This window comes from Rattus norvegicus, chromosome 17 (assembly GCF_036323735.1).
Source record: "Rattus norvegicus strain BN/NHsdMcwi chromosome 17, GRCr8, whole genome shotgun sequence".
Lineage (NCBI taxonomy): Eukaryota > Metazoa > Chordata > Mammalia > Rodentia > Muridae > Rattus > Rattus norvegicus.
The window spans coordinates 6,019,355-6,038,826 of NC_086035.1; the positions used below are offsets into that span (position 1 = coordinate 6,019,355).

Below are 19,472 nucleotides of genomic sequence, written 5' to 3' on the forward strand. Positions count from 1 at the left end.
CCAATAAAGCCACCCTGTAAAACTCGAGCCCTCATAAATACTACCTACAAACAAAGTGGCCCAAGGTGGCTTCCTAGGAACATTGTTACATTGTGTTCTGTTGTCATTGACAACCCTGAAAAAACGTCCCACAGTCTTTACTCCTAATAAGGGTAAAAATGAACGAGGGTCCCCATTACACAATTCTTGCTAGCACTTAATTGCCAGTGCCTGCTGGGATGCAGACACCCCCACCACCACCACCACCACCACCACCCCCACTCCCACCCCAAGGCCTTCTGCAAAGGGAGACTAGCCAAGGCCACACCACTCCTCTGAAACTTTCCTGATTGGAGGTGTTTTATTACTCATATAATTTTAATAGCATCTGGGTGATTATCGCAGGGGCCTGATACAACCTAAGTGTATTCTAAGGGCAGTACAAGTAGCTCCCTTTAAATTTTTAAGCAGAATCGAAGTTCACAAAAAGCACATGCTTCGGTGACAGCGAGATAGAAGTGGAGACAGTTTAGCAAGGCAGCCGAGTTCTTACTCCAGGGGCACTGGGACCCCGACAACTGCAAAACTCATTGCTCAGTGACTGTCTACAGTGAGGGCTGTAACAATTTCTAACTTACAAGGCGTCGTCTGGGAGTGTTGTAGGGAAAATGAACCAAGAAAATATTCTGGTTTTCTTAAACAAGAAGCCAACCAAAAGCAACTGGGGAGGAAAAATACTAACTCGGACATGAGTACGGACCCTGTGATACTGAGTAGTTTAACCACCATAGTGGAGGAGGCTTAGTGTCAGCGTTCACCGACAGGAAATGAGTTTTGTTAAATGCACAAGTACTGCTAACATGTTAGTAACTGAACCATAAATCCTTCCCAGTAAGCCGTCAGACGTGGTCTATCAGCAGCGTTCCACACGATGATGAAGCCGCTGCTGGTACAATAGGAGGCTGGGAACAGAATCCCTCCCAAATCCAGATGCTTGGACTCTTGAGAATTTTCCCTGGTAGAATGCCCAGCTGTGGAACAGTGAGACATCTTGAGAAAGGCAGGGCTGAGGGAAGAGGGCCCTGAACAGAATTATGTTTTAATTTTTTTCTTGTTATGAGAGAGAGAGAGAGAGAGAGAGAGAGAGAGAGAGAGAGAGTAGGGAGGAGGGAGAGGACCTAGATGTGTGACATAGCACATATGTGGGGGTCGGAGGCAACTTTCAGGAGGCAGTTCTCTCTTCCCAGGGTCCAGGGATCGAACTCAGATTTTCAGGCGTGAGCAGCAAGCTCTTCTACCCGCTAAGCCATATTGTGGCCCTCAATAAATTCTGAAGTTTACTAAGACACAGTAATACTCTTTTGACTGTGGCCAGTGAAGTATTTGCACGCCTTGTACTGGCGATGACGGTCTCTGAACAGTTAATGTCAGTGTCCTGTTCCTCGGCTCCTCCTCGCTGACGCTTGTTACAATTCCTTCAGATTGCCGAAAGAGGCTATGGCTTCTCTGCGTTATTGCGGCTTCTCCTCCCTTCAGCTCCCAGTCAAACACGCTCCACCATGCAGACTTCACAGCCCAGAGTTGGGGGCCACCCTCTCTCCCAAAAGGCTATCTGCCTTAGTCTTGGAGAAACTCCGAAGGTTTTCTCTGTTACGCATTTCATGTTTTGTCAGCATGTGTGAGTGCACCAGGTGCCATGCAGTTCCCATAGAGGCCAGGAGGGGGCGTTAGTCCCCTGGAACTGAGTAACATGATTGTGAGCCACCATGTGGTTGCTAGGAATCAAACTCACGTCTTCTGAAAGAGCAGCCAGTGTTCTTAACCACTGAGCCATCTCCCCAGACCCAGAGATTATTTTTAAGATAAAAACCTTTTCAGACATCTTTTTTTTTTTTTTTTTGGTTCTTTTTTTCGGAGCTGGGGACCGAACCCAGGGCCTTGCGCTTCCTAGGCAAGCGCTCTACCACTGAGTTAAATCCCCAGCCCCTCTTTTCAGACATCTTGAATTGATGTACACACCCGCTCCAGGTTTCCTGCTCTCCTCCTGATTCGCCTGCTGACTGACTGGAAACGCCGACCATGATGACACCAGTCTCGGTGTTTCTGTGATTAAACTATCCGCAGGTCATCAGCATTGGCGACAGATTAAAAGCTTTAGACAGGTTAAGGACAGGGTAAGGCTTTAAGATCAAAAGATACGGTCTCCCGGAAGGAATTCTGCCTTAAGACTACAAGACTCCCCTCATCTGGGGTTTATGTTAGAAGCAACTCAGGGCCTATTTGGAACCATGCACAGTGACGAATCTGCCCTGCGTTTTCTGTCTTGTATGCACCCCTATGAGACAGTTTAATTTGCAAGTTAGACATAATAAAAATTAAAAATAACAAGTGTAAAAAAATAGAACAAAAAAATAGAACAATTATGAAAATACATCCCATAATAGGGTCTTCCAAGCATCAGGAGGTGGAGCTTAAAGTAGGGCCCTCAGCCCCTCCTTCTCCACACGACATCACTTCCAGCCAAGGGAAATGAAGCTTTGTTCTGCTATGTGTACCCTGGGTGACACACTGGATCACCAGGTGACACACCAACTCACCATGTGACACAAGATCAATCACGGGTCCCAACCTCCAAAGCTAAAGGCCAACATAAGCCCTGTGTCTTCACCGCTGAGCCTCTGGCTGTGGAAGCACCAGAAGTGGGTGCCGTCCTCTCAATCCGGTTTCTTTCTGACACACCCGTCCAGTCGCCAGCTCCCCTCTATTGGATTTGGGGCCTTTTCTTTTTTTAGGAAAATAAGGGTCACCTGAACACAGTCCCTGTAACATCACAACAGAATGGAGACGATGGAAAAAGACTCATGTCCTAGGCAGGAAGAAGGAGGACAGCAAGAGACACCATCCCATCCTCAGAGCGGAGTGACAGGTAACATACAAAGTTACTGTGTGTAGGACTTCCCATTTAATATTTTCTGTCTGTGTGTGGTGGATAACTTCATGCAGAAAGGGGGACCACCACACAGCTTCAACTCCTGCCCAACATCTACCTAACCTGGCCCAGGACAGAGATTTCGTGCTTAGAAGATCCCCACAGTTCCCCGAGCCAGGCCCGACACAGCCACGTTCCTTTGTATTCTACCACAGCTGATTGATTGATCCAGGGCAGGGCACTCCTGGGTTACCCATCTTGAAAGAGGAATCTCGAGGCGTGTGCTAAAGTTTTATCTTTTAATATTTCACAAGGGAGGGACTTTGAAGTCCTGTAGTTATCGTTATAAAAAAATAATATGGTGAGGCCCATGCCAAGGTACGCCCCTGAGAAATTATGCCATGCAACAGATCCGGTGTAAAGGGGGCGTTGTTGGGGGAAGGGAGGGGAATGAGAGCCTGGGAAGGGGTACAGTGAGCCAGGAGGGCAGAGGGGAAGGGAGAGGGGTGATGGCCTGGAGAAGGGGTAGAGTCAGACAAGTGGAGGGGTAGACTGGCAAACAGACTGGGGCAGAGTCGTGACAGCAGAGAAGGGAGGAGGGCTCACAGAAGGACAGAAAGGGGGAGGGGGAGAAAGAGAGAGATGGAGGGAGAGAGGGAGAAAGAGGGGGAAGTGGGGGAGAGGGAGAGGGGGAGAGAGAGACGGGAAGAGGGAGTTGGAGTGGCAGGCAGTCCTTTTATACCCAGCCCACACCAGGCACACCTGACAGAGGTGGCGGGTAATGATGTAAGCCATTATGAAGTCCCTGGGAGGAGGCTAGTGGTCTCACCTGTGAGCCAGCTAACGGTTATTGCTATAACTAATATCATTTCCTCTCTTTTCAAACTGACTGATAATTTTAAACAAACTGCCTGGCTATTTGATGGTTAGCCAACACCAGGTTTGGAACATGTGATCATTCGGCCATGGGGGAAAGTTTACATCCCAAGGTGCTGCACACAGAGGTGGTATTTTCTTGGTTGGGATAGGAGTCTAAATTTTAGAAATCTAAACTCCTAAGTAACGGTATAAAGTTAAACTATAATCCTACGGGGGGGGGGAATGTCCCACAAATTTCCAAATATTTCTTTTTCAAAACACTCTTGTATTTCTAAATACTTGGACCTAAATGCTCCAGGCCCCTGATTAGGAAGGGATGTTTTCTTCTAAATTCTTGCCTGCTAATCAGAAACAAACAAGCAGCATACAGTCTCCCTCGTTCCCAGCGGAAGGGTAATCACGATTACCAAGTCATTTGGTGGTGTGGCTATTGACCAGAAAATCAAACTAATGAGACCACACCACCCACAATGTATGTTTCTCAGGGTCAGCCATCCACAGCCATTATTGGAGGCTTTCCTGGGAAGGACTGTCAGCCAAGAGAAGCTGCCTGAAAACCCTTTAAAGAACTGGTCATACTAGGTCCTGGTGCCCCACCAGTGACTACTGAAGGAAAATTGTTCCCTCTCTCTCTCTCTCTGGTCATCAAAAAGACCAAAATGTCACAGAAAAACATGGCAGAAGTGGAGGTCCCAGCACCTGTCAGTCTCCTGGGGACTGAGCATAAATTCCCAATGACTGTGTCTCACATGCATCCACGTCCCAAAATGTCCCCACTCGAGACCTTGACCCTGAGGGGCTTCTCCAGCCCTTACAGAACCCTGAAGTTCTCGTCTCTGTCTGTTCTTGTCCAGTCCCTGTTGTGGATGCTGTAGGAAAGGAGCCCAGTCCTGTGGATGAAGATACGGTGTGCGTCTTCAAGGTGCACACCAATGTGTGCCGTCAACTAGAGCCAGCCTAAAAGCTAACCAGACACGGAGCAGGTCTGCAATTCCAGCACTCAGCCCTTCAGACCTCTGAGGCAACAGATCACAACTTCAAGGCCGGCCTGAGCTTCACAGAAAGTTCCAGGCCAGTCTAGACTTAAATAAATAAATAAATAAATAAATAAATAAATAAATAAATAAATAAATAAGTAAGTTTTCAGGAAGCGATGGGGTGTGGCTCAGTGGTAGAACAGTCGCCGTAGTCAAAGCCCCAGATTTAACCCCCAGCATCTCACAAAACTAACAAAACACCAGTCTCTCATGAGACTGAAGAGACGAGTGCTGAGATCCGACACAAAGCCCTGGGCTTTCAGCTCCTGTAGAACGGTTTGTCTGAGTCCTTACTGTGGGTGAAAGTTGTTCCCTGTCACAAAACATGAACAAGGCAGGTCCTTCACCCTCTCCAGGCTTCTGTCTGGTGGAGCTGACAGCAAAATAGACTGAGTAATTTTTGCTTAACTGGGAAAGACAGTCCTGTAGAAACCCACGGGCAGAAATGAATTTGAGAAAGAGAGGTGAAATTTAGCTTGGGCATTTCCCCGTCAAAAGTCGAAAGGCAGTTAAATTCAGGGGTCTTTGGAAGTAGAAGAGAAAAACGATCATATAGGTGCCAGATGTGATGGTACAAGCCTGTGTGACCTTGGTATTCCAGAAGCTGAAGCAGGGGGAGCACAATGCTGCACCAGCCTGGGCTTCCTGAGCCCCCAGCAGTGTGGCAACTTACAGACTCAGAAGCCTGAACTGTGATCCCCATTTTCTTCTAGTCTGAAGTGATGGAAATTTCTTGCTCATTGTTAGAGGCTGGGAAGTGGAGGCCACACATGAACAGAGCCTCTTCCCAGGTCATAGCTGGCTTCTCTCTGTCCTTGTCTAGTAGACAGGACAAGCTTCCTCCCTGGGTTCTCTTTTACAGGAACGTAAATTCCATTCATAAAGGTTTCACACTTATGATCTAATTCCCTCTCCCCAAGGAGCCTCAGATAGTTATAATTGGGCTCTGAAGCCTCCCCGGAAAGTTCATCTGTTGAAAGATTAGTCTACAATGTAGCAGCGGTCGGGGCGGGGCTTCAACCCGTTATTCGCTCCTGGGAGCTGTGGTCAGGAATGGAAACCTCACTCCTCTGGGAGAGCAGGTACACACTCCCAGCTGCTGAGCTGCCTTTCTATGAGAGTCTGACTCACAGGATGAACAGGATTAGAGGCACACATTTTGGAGTGGAAATGGACAAAGGCCACCACCAAGCACTTAGAGGAAGCAGCGGGGAGTAGCCAAGATCCCCTTCCTTAGAAACCTGTGCTGAGGACTCAAGAGCCAGAATATGAGGGACCTGAAGATGGGAAATTGTTAAATGAGTGTGAGGCTTGGTGTCTAGAGCCTCCCTTCAGACAATTATGCAAGAGCACCCGCGTCTCCCACCTGTGGCGCTAGAAAGTCATTCTGCAGTTTTTGGACTGGAGACTCCTCCAAAGTCCCAGAACCAACCCCACAGCGGACGGACATGCTGAATGCCACGATACTATAACCTCCAACTCAGAACCAATGTGAACTCTGTCTCCCTGGGGTGGAGACAAGGCTCAGTGTTCAAGGCACTTGTCGCTCTCGCAGAAGACCAAGGTTCAGCTCCTCGCATCAGCATGGTAGCCCACAATCGTCTGTAACTCCGGTTCCCCTTGTCTAGTAGACAAGGTCCCCTCTGGTCTCTGCAAGGACAAGGCACACATGTGTGGTGCGTACACATAAAATAAGCCTTCACACAAACCCTTCATCTCTTAGGTTTGCAGGGGTGAATCGTCGTGATAACAGGAAAGGTAATTGAGGCAGAAGATAGGGCTCAACACTTAAGAGCAACTGCTGTTCTATCAGAGCATAGGAGTTTACGAGAGTCCAGGTACATACAATTACAGGTACATACAATTACCAAGTTCAGGTACATACAATTACCAAGTTCAGGTACATACAATTACCAAGTTCAGGTACATACAATTACAGTTATGAACCAACTGCAGCACCCACTCCAAGGGATCTAACTCCCTCTTCTGGCCATCACACACATGCAACCTTCACACACACAGACACAGACACACATACACACACACGCACGCACACGCAAATAAACAAATTGATTTAAAAATGTTTAAGAAAGAAAATACACAAAGGCAACAGTGTGTGTTGTTTATTTTTTAGGCTCAATATTTAGAACACTAAAAAGGGTAAAAGCAAAAGAGGAGAGGGTCACCATGACGTGAAGGAAACCCTGAGGACCAGTGTCCTGTCACTGGGATGACATACTTGAGTGACTTACAAGGAGGAATGTTTCATACTAACCCATGGTTTCTGAGGCTCCAGCCTGAAGTCAAATGTCCCCATCTTTCTGTGTCTATGTGAGGCAGAGCATCTGGCAGGCAGCATGGAGTAGAGAAGATGCCTCACTTTGTAGAAGCTGCCCCTCCAGGGCCACGCATGACCTAACACCTTCCAACCACATCCTACCACCCACCTCACCAGAACACCACTAACTAAAGCCAAGGCCTGGAGCACTGGGTCTTGGGAGACACCCAAGGCCTGGAGCACAGCAGCCACAAACCCACTTCGAATGGACAATACCATGACCCATTCTCAAGAATGTACCGTGCTCTGTGCACACACACCTAGGAACCAACCAAACACAGAACATCTTCTGTGCAGTTAAACCTACCTGGTCACACCCCTAATGAACAAGCACCCCTTCTTCCTCATCCAAATACAATAGCTATTAGGAGAATATTTACCCTGTATGAAGTCTGATAAGAAATGTAAAGACTGAGAAGAACTTGGGAGGGTGTGAGTAGTTTCCGTGATGCATCTTGTAGACCGAGGCTTGAAAATCATAGATTTCTCGGGATTATGAGAGAAATCCCCCATGAAACAAGACAGATTGTTTGAAATTCTAATGGTAAAGGATTTGGGGAGATCTAGGATTTTAAAAAAAAAGACCCCCAAGAAATGAAAATCACGTCCTGTTCAAGCTTCCAAAGGCAACATGAAATGCTAAGCGACACAAGAGCAAAGCCCATGATATTCTCTGAGGAGAGGCGCCCCAGTCAGACGCCCACTGCCTAGTGACCACCCTGACAGAAATACAAAACTGAGCCTTTTCCAACAGAAAGTAGACAAAGAAGTGAGCTCCTCACGCATCATGCATAGCGAGAAGGGATTCTCTTGGTTTGGGTTTATTTTTATGTGTCTGAGAATTTTTGCTCAAACCTACCCCTCCCTCTTGTAATCCTCACATATCCATAACCACTTCACAGAGGGATTCTTAGCCACAAATGAAGTCAGTAGAAAGGTCATCAAAAAGCCAGTTTGTGGTGGTGGCACACACCTTTAATCCCAGCACTCTGGAGGCAGGGGCGGGTGGCTCTCTGTGAGTTCAAGGCCATCCTGATCTACAGATCAAGTTTCGGAATAGCCAGAGATACTCAAAGAAGCCCTGTTTGGAAAACCCTCAAAAGAACTTAGGAAAGAAGAAAGTCAATAGGAAAGTGAAGATTCAAAATGGCAAAACACTTGACAGAGAGGTCTATGGTGAGACAAGCTGTGCCTGTCCTGTATGGAGCTAAGAAACAGACCAGATGGAGAAGAAAATACCCCTGTGTAAAAACTCTCTGTGGCTTGGTGGTACACCACTTGCTTGGATGCTCAAAGCATAGTTTGATCTCCAACATTCAACTAAAAAAGAAGTTGCTAGTCAATGAAACAGGGTTTTCTCTATCGATTTGTGCAAAAACACACACACACACACACACACGCACACACATACACAAACAGACACATACACACACATACATACAGGAGCGGCTTGACTATGGCCCTTGATGTTATGGCCCTGCGAGTTTGGCCCTAGGGCCCTTGTGCTTCTTTTCACATGCTGAGGAGAACCAGAGAGACAACTAACTAGATGAGGTGCCCATTACTTATCAGGAGAGGCTCAACTTCCACAATCTCATAAATTATTGCCATCTGGCTCCTACTTTTTCGCCCCTGGGCTCAAGTAAGAGGAATGAGAAGATGACCCGATGTAGTTTCCTCAGTGATGGGCAACTTCCTTTGACCCTTGATCAATCTAAGACATGGTGCCTTGGGGGCAACAAGGTGATCCTATGACAGATAAGGCTGGGGTTCGAGAGGTCGATCCTAAGACAGAGGTGGCTACACCCCGTTTAAACGTACGGGCCAGTCAAATGCTCCTCTGCCCAGTTTCTCCCCCAATAAACACACACGTATAGCCCAGAACGGTGTGTTGCAGCATAAGTTCATTCCTAGCCATTGGGGTGCAGTCCTAACTGTAAGAGTGGCTCGCCATGGCCGAGCTGGGCACTCTGTGAGGCATGTCTGGTCTCTCTCAGACCACTACTTCCACCTAATGGTCTTTTCTAAAAGAATAATGGGGGAGATGTAGTGAGCCATATTGGATTTGGGCCTGGCCGCTTTGTGACTGCATAGCTCAAGGTGGCTACGTGACTCTGGGCTGCATAGCCACAGAGGTTCAACCTTGAAATGACTGCCATACAGACATGAGATTGTTGAACTAAAGCCTCTCCCAGGAAGACCCTGGGAGCAATGACAGGGTTTTTCAGCCTGAGCAAAACACCGGATGTCCCTGAGCAGATTCCTGAGAAGGGTTCGACCTTTTCAAAGAACATGTCACGGGAAGACTGTTGCCTCTTTGTTATAGGAGGATATCTTGCAGTGTAGTGATTCACCTTATATCCTTGGGCACTTCCCAAACTCCCCCACCCTAAGCTTCAGTTCCTGCTTCTATTCCTGCCTCAGAGCTTTAAATGCGGTACATTTCTCTCAATAAACGAGACCTTGACAACAGAACTTTTGCTTGGTCTCCTTCTTCTCTCGCCCCCCATTTAGGCCCAAGGGTAGCGCCCCTTCGGGACCCTGAATAACTGGGTCCCCGCTGGCAGGGACAATATACACACACATACACATATTGACTAAGAATACGTAATAAAAGAATTATAGGTAGAACTTAATCTTCTGCAATGGCTAATACTCTTGGTCACCTGACTGGACTTTAGAATCACCTGGGAACACGCCTCTGGGTGCGTGTTTCTGTTTGGACATTTCTGGAGAGATTAAATGAACAGGCTGGGTGCTGAGACTGAAGAGACAGCCTGGTGGATGTGAATATTCTTCTGCTTCCTGTACACTGACACAACACGGTGGCTCGCCTTAGACTCCTCACCATCTTGCCCCGTCTCTGCAATAACAAACTGGATTCCCTGAAACCACCAGCGGACATAATGTCTTCCTTCAGTGTGTTCCGTGGTATATTATCACGGAAGTAAGAAACTAACCAATAGAGAACGCTACTTTAGTGCTTTTTTTTTTTTTTTTTTTTTTTTTTTTTGGTTCTTTTTTTTTGGAGCTGGGGACCGAACCCAGGGCCTTGCGCTTCCTAGGCAAGCGCTCTACTGCTGAGCTAAATCCCCAACCCCGCGAGAACGCTACTTTAAAGGAGTGGGGCGCTGTGTTAAATCTGACGACGTTTTTCACAGGCGTTTGGAGCTGTGGGCCAGAGAGGTCCCAGAATGTTTCCATCATTGTTAGGGTGCACGCGAAGCCCAGACACCTGACTTCAAGTCCTAGCATTCAATGTTTGCCACTTCCGCTTTAGTCTTTTTGTCTAGTCCTTCCTCACTATGTCTCCACTCCTCCGTGTTTTAAATGGAATGTTTTATTTGGAGCCATTGTACGTTGTAAGTGTATAACTTTTCATTTGTAATGGCTCACAATTAGCAGATGGTCTTGAATCCTGATTGGGGGGACGGGATGGAATTTGGACATCAGAACAGTGTTGGGACCGTTAGGAGATGAGAGCGTTTGAAATTAAACTGAATGCATTTTGCATTATCATTTTCCATGAGCCCAGGGTGGGATGTGATGGTTTAAATGCGATGTGTCTATAGGGCTGTAGAGACAAATGAGCACTTGTTGCTGCTCATGCAGAGGACACAGTTCAGCTCCTACCACCACATCAGAGAGCTCACAACCTCCTGTCTGTCGCTCCTGTTCCGGAGGACCCAATGTCCTCCTCTGACCTTAGTGGGCACCTGCACCCATGTAGTGCATAGATATATACACTCAGGTGCACGCGCGCGCGCGCGCGCGCACACACACACACACACACACACACACACACACACACACACGTGAGTTTAGCCAGCACCATGGCTCGCACCTGTAAATCCCAAGACTCTCGAGGCTGAGACAGGAGGACCTCCACGTTTGAAGCCAGCCTGAGCAGTGTAGTAAGTACCTGGCTAACCCATCGTACGCAGGGAGATTCTGTCCTTAAAAAACAAACAAAAAAATAACAAAAACAGTGATGTGCTGGGTGCCAAGGGGTGGGGTTGGATGGACTTTTAGATCACCGAGGAGACACGTTTCTGGACCTGTTGTCTATGAGCACATTTCCAGAGAGGTTTAAATGGGGAAGGAAGACCCACCCTAAAAGTGGGCTGAACCAATCAGGGAGAGGAGCAGGAAACTGGCAGCATCAGCGGTTACCTCTCCTGACCAACCACCCACATTGTGACCGCACGCCCACACAGTGACCTCACGCCGACGCAGTGACCTCACCGCCTCCATCGCGTCTGCAGACGTACCTCCTTACCGTGCTTTTCTTGCTGTGACAGTAGGACATTTAAAAACAATTAACCAGCAACGCGTATTCAGAGGCCCTAGAAAATACGTGGACGCGTATTTTTACTTTTGGCAACCCACTGCCCCCATCCGAAATTGAAAGCTAGAATTTTGAAAAGCAAAAGATATTCCAGCCTTTCCATCACCGTTCTTTGCCTTCGTTCCCAAGAAATATTTTAGGAGCAACACCCCGAGTGGTGAAGAGATACAGTGTGAACCTCCCCCAGATACGGCAGTCTCATTTCTGCTCACTCTCTCCCGCTAAACTTAAGGAAAGCTGAGTTTAAAATATGTCTAAATACAGCGTTTAGTTTTAGGAAAGCTTTCTGTGCGTGGGGTAGGTCCGTGGTAGAGCACAGGCCACGACTGCAACAGTAAACTAATTAATTAATTGAAATGCCTTCACTCATAGAAAATTATTTCCCCCTTTCTCCCCTCCATCAACAAAGATATGAGGAGAGTAAAATTTAAATATTTAGAGATGGCGTGCATTTAACCTAATGAGGGTGAGTTCAGAAGTTGGTAAGCTGTAACCTGCAGGCCAAATCTAGCCCTAAATAAAGCTTTATTAGAACACATATATTTACATTCTGCCTGTGTCCGTTTTTTCACATTGTCACAGTTTCTCTCAGCAGCCACAGTACCCCACCCCATTGACCCGCATCTCTTTTGCTAACAGCAGGCTCTGGTTTTTACAGAGACACCTTCTGCAGGGTGTCCCCACATCAAAGCCTGTAGTGACCCTAGGTGGCTTTCTCCCTGTGTCCTTCCTTCTCCCTCGCTCTTCTCTTGTAACTACCATCGAAAGAATTCAGAGGGGCTGGAGAGATGGCTCAGCGGTTAAGAGCACTGATTGCTTTTCCAGAGACCCTGAGTTCAAATCCCAGCAACCACATGGTGGCTCACAACCATCTATAATGGGAACTGACAACACCCCCCCCCCTTGCTGGTGTGTCTGAAGACAGCCACAGTGTATTCATACACATAAATAAATCGGGGACGGCAATGGCTTCTGCTTGCTCTTTATCAGAAAGCATCCTCTGTAAGGTAATAATCTTTTAAGATTTAGATAATTAACTGTTTATGGCCTTCCAAGACGTTCTGAATGGCTCGTCTCATTCATCTCTTCAGAGTCCTGACTGGGGTTATCCCTCACACCATTACTTGGGTCCTGCAGTTCCAGGTCCTTTTTTTTTTTTTTTTTTTACAACCTGCTAATAACCGCTCAGGTACCTAATCCTGCTCTAACTGTAGCATTTGCTTTGGGGAACCTGAGATCCTTCTGACCTCCTTCCCCACAAGCCAGGAAGGGATGGTAAAAGAGACAAAGGCTTATTCATGTCTGAGTCTGAGGGGGGTAACAAAAAGATGACCATCTCAAAAAGATGCCTTATTTCTCAAGTTTGTCCTCCCAAGTTTGGGGGGACAGTGAGTAGGAGGTCTAGACGGCCCACAGCCATGGCCTGGGCTGGCAGAGTCTTTGTCTTTAGGTCCATGTCTTGGACAGGTGGAAGGTGCCTTTTTCTCTGGGGGCCCCCTCAAGCCTGGACTCCCGATAGCTTGCTCATATATTTTGCACATGAAAGGAGAGATGACAGCCTGGTGTCTGTGGTGGCTGAAGGGAGGCGCAGATGCCCCCTCCTTACACGTTAAAGGACTCCTGGGGGCCACTACAGAAAACCACAGGCCCGCAAAGTGCGCGGATGTGGACTCCACTCCCAAGAAGTGCATCTACAAGCTGCCTCCAGCACCTACGGCTCAGGGAGCCTTCGGGAAGAAGGGCCGGGAAGACTATAAGAGCCAGAGGAACGCAGAGTGCGCTGGGGTTAGCTCTCTTAGGGATGTCAGAAGCCACGCCCATAAAGTCTCACCAACATGACTGTCCAAACGTGATCTGGACAAGGGCGACTCTATTGACCATGCCAAACTGGACAGACCACTCTTCAGTCTTACAAAGAACTATGGGAAACTAAGGAATGCTGAGAGCAGGAGAAATTGTCTTACCCTGGGAAGAGCTCACCCACTGGGCATCCAGTGTCAAATGGTCAGCACGGAAAGTGTACACATAAGTAACATTGCTCAGACCGAACATGCTATATTAGGAGAGAGAAAGAGAGAGAGAGAGAGAGAGAGAGAGAGAGAGAGAGAGAGAGAGTTTTAAAAGAGAGCAATAAGGGGTGGAAGGAAGGACTTGGAGGGAGAAAAAGGAAGGGGAAAAATGACTTAATTATAGTCTCAAAAATTAGAAGAACTAATAAAATAAAATGTCCCCTCTGTCCGCCAGAAACCTTGTCCATTCTCCCGGCGTGGGACCTAGGTCGTTATGGCAACAGTCTGAAGAAGCAAAAACATCCGCCGTCTCTGCGTTCAGAACAAAAGTTTACTGGGCCCTGAAGGGAGAGGTGAGAGTCCAAGTGTTGTCAGAGTTTCCTAACGTTTCTAGTAATTACTGTAATTTTTAATTAGGCAGTCGATCCAGCTCTGAATTTTAGAGAGATCACCACCGCCACCACCACACCTGTATTTCAATGCCCTCGTTAGTTTGGGGGGGAAAGGCCGTGACTTTCAGGCTTACCAGAACTTCATCTTCTTCCAGAACAATGGCTGCCAACTTGAAAAGCTTGTACCTCTACGGAGACTCAAAATAAAGGGAGCTCCTAGCGGTCAAAGTCTAGTCTCTCAGTCTTAGGGTTTAAATCTCGGCCGTACCCAGACAGAATACACCAAGCCAACCTGGCTCCACGTGGAGAGGTTTAATGAGAGAAGAAGAGTACAAGAGGAGAGGAACAAAGGAGGCCGACCACGGCACGTGGAGGAATGGGGGGAGAAGGGGATGGGGAGAGAAGGGATAGGAAAGGGGTGCAAGAGAGAGAGGAGGGGACAAGCAGCCCCTTATATAGTCAGGCACAGCTGGCTGTTGCTAGGCAACTGGGGGCGGAGCGTACCTGGCTGTTGCCAGGTAGCTGTGGGGGCGGAGCTTAGACAGAATACCAACAGTCAGGAGCTTGTAAGGGAGCTAGGTGTGCAGGAAGTTTTGGCCAAATATTTCCACTTAGCAAGCTATCATCTGGTAACATGGGAACCTTTAGAAGGTATTCATACAACTCATTAAAAGAAAGCAAAACACTTATTTACTGAACCTCAGGCAGAAATGGGAGAAAAGGCAGCTAGGGCATGCTCCTGTCTCCACAGTCTCCTCCCCTCTGCGCGTTAACTTCTCTGGACCGGACCCAGGTAAAGAACTCCTGGGAAGTTCTGAATCACTAAATCTTGCCGTCTCCACCATGCGAAGGACAGTGAGTCTGGAAATCTTTTCTGATCCGCCTGAGGGAGATTTTGTCAAGCTGAGGATGAGATTGGGCACCAGGCGTGACTCCTGCTTTTGAGCCTCTGCTCTTAGGCTCAGGGCCTCAGGTTTTACACCAAGAAAATCTCCCTGACAGTGTCAGCCACCAAGGCTATCCCTTGACAGCGTCAGCGGCCAAGGCTATCCCAGCGTGAGAGGAACGCCCACCCCTGCCCTGTTCCGCGTTGCGCCCCACTCAACATAAATGAATTATTAACTAATTACATAGCGTTCCAAGAGCACAGGAGCAAGAGCCACAGGGACATCCACCATTTGCCATTTCAAACAGGAGGATGATTAAGATGCATGAATTAAGAACTTTCCAGATTCAAGATGTTTTCTGCCTTAAAATAATTAATAATCTTGATTTTATTCCCTCGTTGAATAAATTTACTTACTTCAAGAACAGCAGATATACCCAAATCCAATAGTAATCACAATAAAAAGATTTCTAACAGAAACCTTCTGCTTCCTTTCTGGTTAAAAAGCGATTTCACTTTTGAGCGAACGGGGGAAAATCTATAATGAGGGTCTGCTTTTATAGAAATGCTCACCAGCGTTCTAACTATATCACAAGCCAGAGGCCTACAGTGTTTCTTCATACTGTCGTGAGGGACATCAGGACCCCTCCCCCTTGAGGGTCTTAGTCTCATTAATAAAAGAATTTAGGGAAAGACTCGAAAGGGAGCTCAATGAGGAAGAGAGAAAGCCATGTCATTTGGGTTAAGCATGGAGGTTGGACACGTGGTGGGCAAGCAGGCAGGCAGAGAGCTGTAGAGAAAGGGTGGAGCCCATGTTGTAGAGAAACCATGCTTAGATAAGAGAAAAACAGGGTGAGGTTATCCTTTCAGAGTAAGACAGAAACATGCCGGCGTGCAGGAGTCTGCATGGCCACAGCTCTGTCACCCACTGCACAGAGATAGAGGTACAGGGAAGGAGACTATGTTGTCACATTTAAAGGGTAATGGCTCCTCCCATCTCTCTAGCAAGGCTTAACATGAATCCTCCCACCCAAGGGTCACACCCTTAGCTAGAAGATCGACCCACCCAATTAGAGTAGCTCAAGGTGTTAAGTCCCCGCCTTGGCCAGAGAAATAGTTTTCTCTAAGGGGCCTCCACAGAGACCCAGTTAAGGCTGCTGTATCGAAACCTTGCAGGTTTCTTGCATGATTCGCAAATTTAAGAATAAACTTTAACACATGCGTGTTCATTGATCTTTCATGAAGCGAGTCAGAGACCTCGGGATACAACCATCCCTCAGTGACTGGATCCCCCAGCTGAGGACCTAACACTGAACTTTGGAGAGAGGCTTCTCAGTCAAGTCATAAGTGAGGAGAAGGTAAGCATGAAGGTAACTGTGAATACAAATTAAGGTTGTGTGAGAAAATGGCTTCGAATTCATACCATGAATCAAATGAGCTGAAAGATATTTCTCCAGAGGTTTTCGAGTTTAGAGTTTTACTCTAAAGAAAGGGTTCTTCTGCCTTCTTCAGCTGCCCATCCAGATGTTCAGTGAAATCTAGAAATTCACCTGGTGCATGCAATACACTCTGGCTGTTCCCCAACACCTATCCAAACCCCACAAAATCTCTTCTGAGAAAAGAAAGGAAAAGAATGGAGGAGAGGGGAGAAGGAAGGGGAGGGGAGAAGGGAAGGAGAGAAAGGAGGGAGAGGAGAAAGGAGGGAGAGGAGAAAGGAGGGGGAAAAGGGAGGGAAGGGGAGAAGGGAAGAAGAGAAGGGAGGGAGAGAAGAAGGGAGGAGTGAGGAGAAGGGAAGGAGAGGACAAGGGAAGGGAGAGGAGAAAGGAGAGGGAGGAGAAGGGAGGGGAGAGGAGAAGGGGGAGATAAGAGGAGAGAGGGAGGAGAAGGGAGGGAAAGAAAGAGAGGGGTGAAGAGAAGGGAGGGGAGAAGGAAAGGGGAAAGGAAGGGAAGGGGAGGAGAAGGGAGGAGAAGAAGGGAGGGAGGACCCTTGGATATGTTTCCAAACAGCATCCCCTCAATTACTCTACACCACACTGAGTCAGGTAAGGAAGTCTGTCTCCCACGGATCCACACTGTTACTAGCAGAAGAACCAGGACACTAAGAACAAATCAGAAACAGCCAACTTGTGATTCCAGATCAGAAACCCAAACCTGTTGGTGAGGCCCAAAAATACCACGTTCCATTAGTCAGCAAAGACAAGCTGAAGTACCCCACGGCAAAAGGCACCGATGGGAAGAGCCTTGGGCATCTCGAGTTATGAAGAAAGCTGACTGGTTTAACCTCACTCTTCATATACCTACAGCTCTTTTTTTATTACACCTGGTCACACCATAAATATGTGAAGCCCTCAAAACCCACAGGCTGGAAGCTGGAACTTGACCCATGGAACCTGACCGAGTATGAAAATATTATAACAGGCGCTTTGGGGAAGAAAGTGCACAGGGTGGCATTTTCTGCGGCTTAGCAGTTGAGCCAGGGAACATGACCCCCACCATCTAAGGTGGGGAGCTACGATGTCTTTGCTTTAGTCCTCATGGCTCCCTTCCTCACTTCAGGTCCTTCTTCTCACCATGGGTTGTATCTGAGAGCTTTTCCACCCACGCCCAACTCTGAGACTCCTTATCTCTGAATAGATGCCTAGGCCATGAGCTAGGTCTTGTTCTGCGACTCGCTCGTAACTTAGTTAACTCCTTCAGTCTATTCTACGAGGACCACATGGCTGGCTACCTCTTCTCAGTGTCATGTATCTGTCTCCTCAGAGTTCCGGGTGAAATCTCCTCCCGTGCCTGACTCTATCCCAGAGTTCTTCTCTCCCAATCCAGAACTCCCACCTCCGATTTCCTGCCTGAGCTAATAGGTCATCAGCTTTTTATTGACAGGTGATGCGTCCACACAATACACAAGAGATTCTCTCTACAGTGGGTCATTTTAAAGCTTTTACTTAGGCAGGATCAGAACTCCGACATCTCGGCTGCAGGGTCAAAAACCCCTGTTCCCTTCTTCCATAGATACTGTCCTGTCCGGTCTCTTAGGCCTTTGTCAGTAGATATGCCACTAAAGATATGTCCAGGGACTGAAGGAAATCCCAAGATTGCTGTCTCCTTGAGTGCTTCTCCCTGTGTACTGAACCCACACACAGCTTTAGTACCCTCGACTTCTCTTTTGTCTCCCTTTTCCCTACCAGCAAGACCTCTCCTCAGAGCACTCCGCTGAAGCCCCTCTTCCCCACTGGGATTACTCTGCAGAACCTCTCTTCCAAAGAGTTAGGAGTATAAACGAGTGTTTCCCTGTGCTCTTCCCTCCCTCAAGAACCACAAGCAGTAACATCTATTGTGAAAACCCTAGGAAGAGTTGCCAAACCTTTTTCCCGGTCTTCTAGCTGCTAGTGACAGAAAGTTTAACTTGCTACCCTGTCTTGGCCAGAAATGAGAGGCCTATGTGTTTTAATATGTTGGCCATCTTCATTGCTGTAGAAATAACTCACAGCTCTAAGCAGATATCACCAACAAGCATTCTGAAGTAAGCCCTGGTCCCAGGACGCAATGCTATACCACTGTCCAGCCTCCCACAAGCTCCCCGTACCTCCCTTTGATAAACAAGCCAAGCACACGACAGTTGATGCCCCTTCCAGCGAGAGTGTATTGTGAAGCTTCTACTCCCATTAGCTAATTGGATTAACGGGATGGACTACTTCAAGAATCAAATCAGCAGTTCCTTGGGAAGGGCAAGTTATTTTTGAAGCTCTCAGTTCATAAAAATCTCATTGACCCCCTCCTGCAATCTCTCCACAGTGCACTCCGAGGGCTGTACGATGTCGGGCGAAGCCCAGGATAAGATAGGTCTGAGCCTGGAGGATGGTGGATGGCTGTGCGTGGCAGGGCAAGCAAGATCTCGTAACCCAACTGACCCAGTTTCTGAGCTATGTACAGTGAGGACTGGTCATTTTGAGGCCCCTCTTGTCTGTGAAGTAGCCACAATACCGCTGTCCTGCAAAACTGCTCAGGACACTAGATGAGATAATATATATGTTTGGAGCGGTGCAGAGATCTCCCCACAGCCCACTGACATTGATGCACGTAAGTCCTCTGAGAAATGGCAACGAATACATTAAGGTTTCGACGTCTTCCTCACCACACCGTCTCTACCTTCCTGCTGCTACTCATGTCCACTCTACATAGACAGGACCGTATGGTGGTGGGTAACTCCACACAGGAACGCGTGCCTGTCCCTTCCTTCAGAAGCAATCAAACTTTCACTTTAGAACAAAAAAGAATCCTCCAGGAAGAATGGTCACAATGCCTCAAGAAGAGGGTGCGCGGGCCACCAAGATGGTTCCTTGGGTAAAAGATGCTTGCTACATAAGCTCATAGACATGAGTCAAAAGTAAAGAGATCCAACATGACAAAAATTATCCCCCATCTCTCTCTCTCTCTCTCTCTCTCTCTCTCTCTCTCTCTCTCTCTCTGTGTGTGTGTGTGTGTGTGTGTGTGTGTGTGTGTAAGAGAGAGAGAGAGAGAGAGAGAGAGAGAGAGAGAGAGAGAGAGAGAGAGAGAGAGAGAGAGAGAGAGAGGAGGGAAGGGGAAGGGGGAGGGGGAGGGAGATTAATCCCCCAAATCCCCCAGGCCTCAAGAATAAGGCTTCAATGGGGAAGCCATTCCTGTTGGGCCAGCCTGA

At 47.7% G+C, this 19,472-nt stretch overlaps 1 long non-coding RNA gene across 1 annotated transcript; it reads left to right on the top strand.

The window, feature by feature from the left end:
- Nucleotides 1-13,782: 13,782 nt before the first annotated feature.
- On the top strand, nt 13,783-18,927 carry LOC134482664 (uncharacterized). Its single transcript, XR_010059038.1, has 3 exons — nt 13,783-13,872; nt 16,043-16,155; nt 18,590-18,927. It is a non-coding gene; the product is annotated as an uncharacterized LOC134482664 (long non-coding RNA).
- Nucleotides 18,928-19,472: the final 545 nt, after the last annotated feature.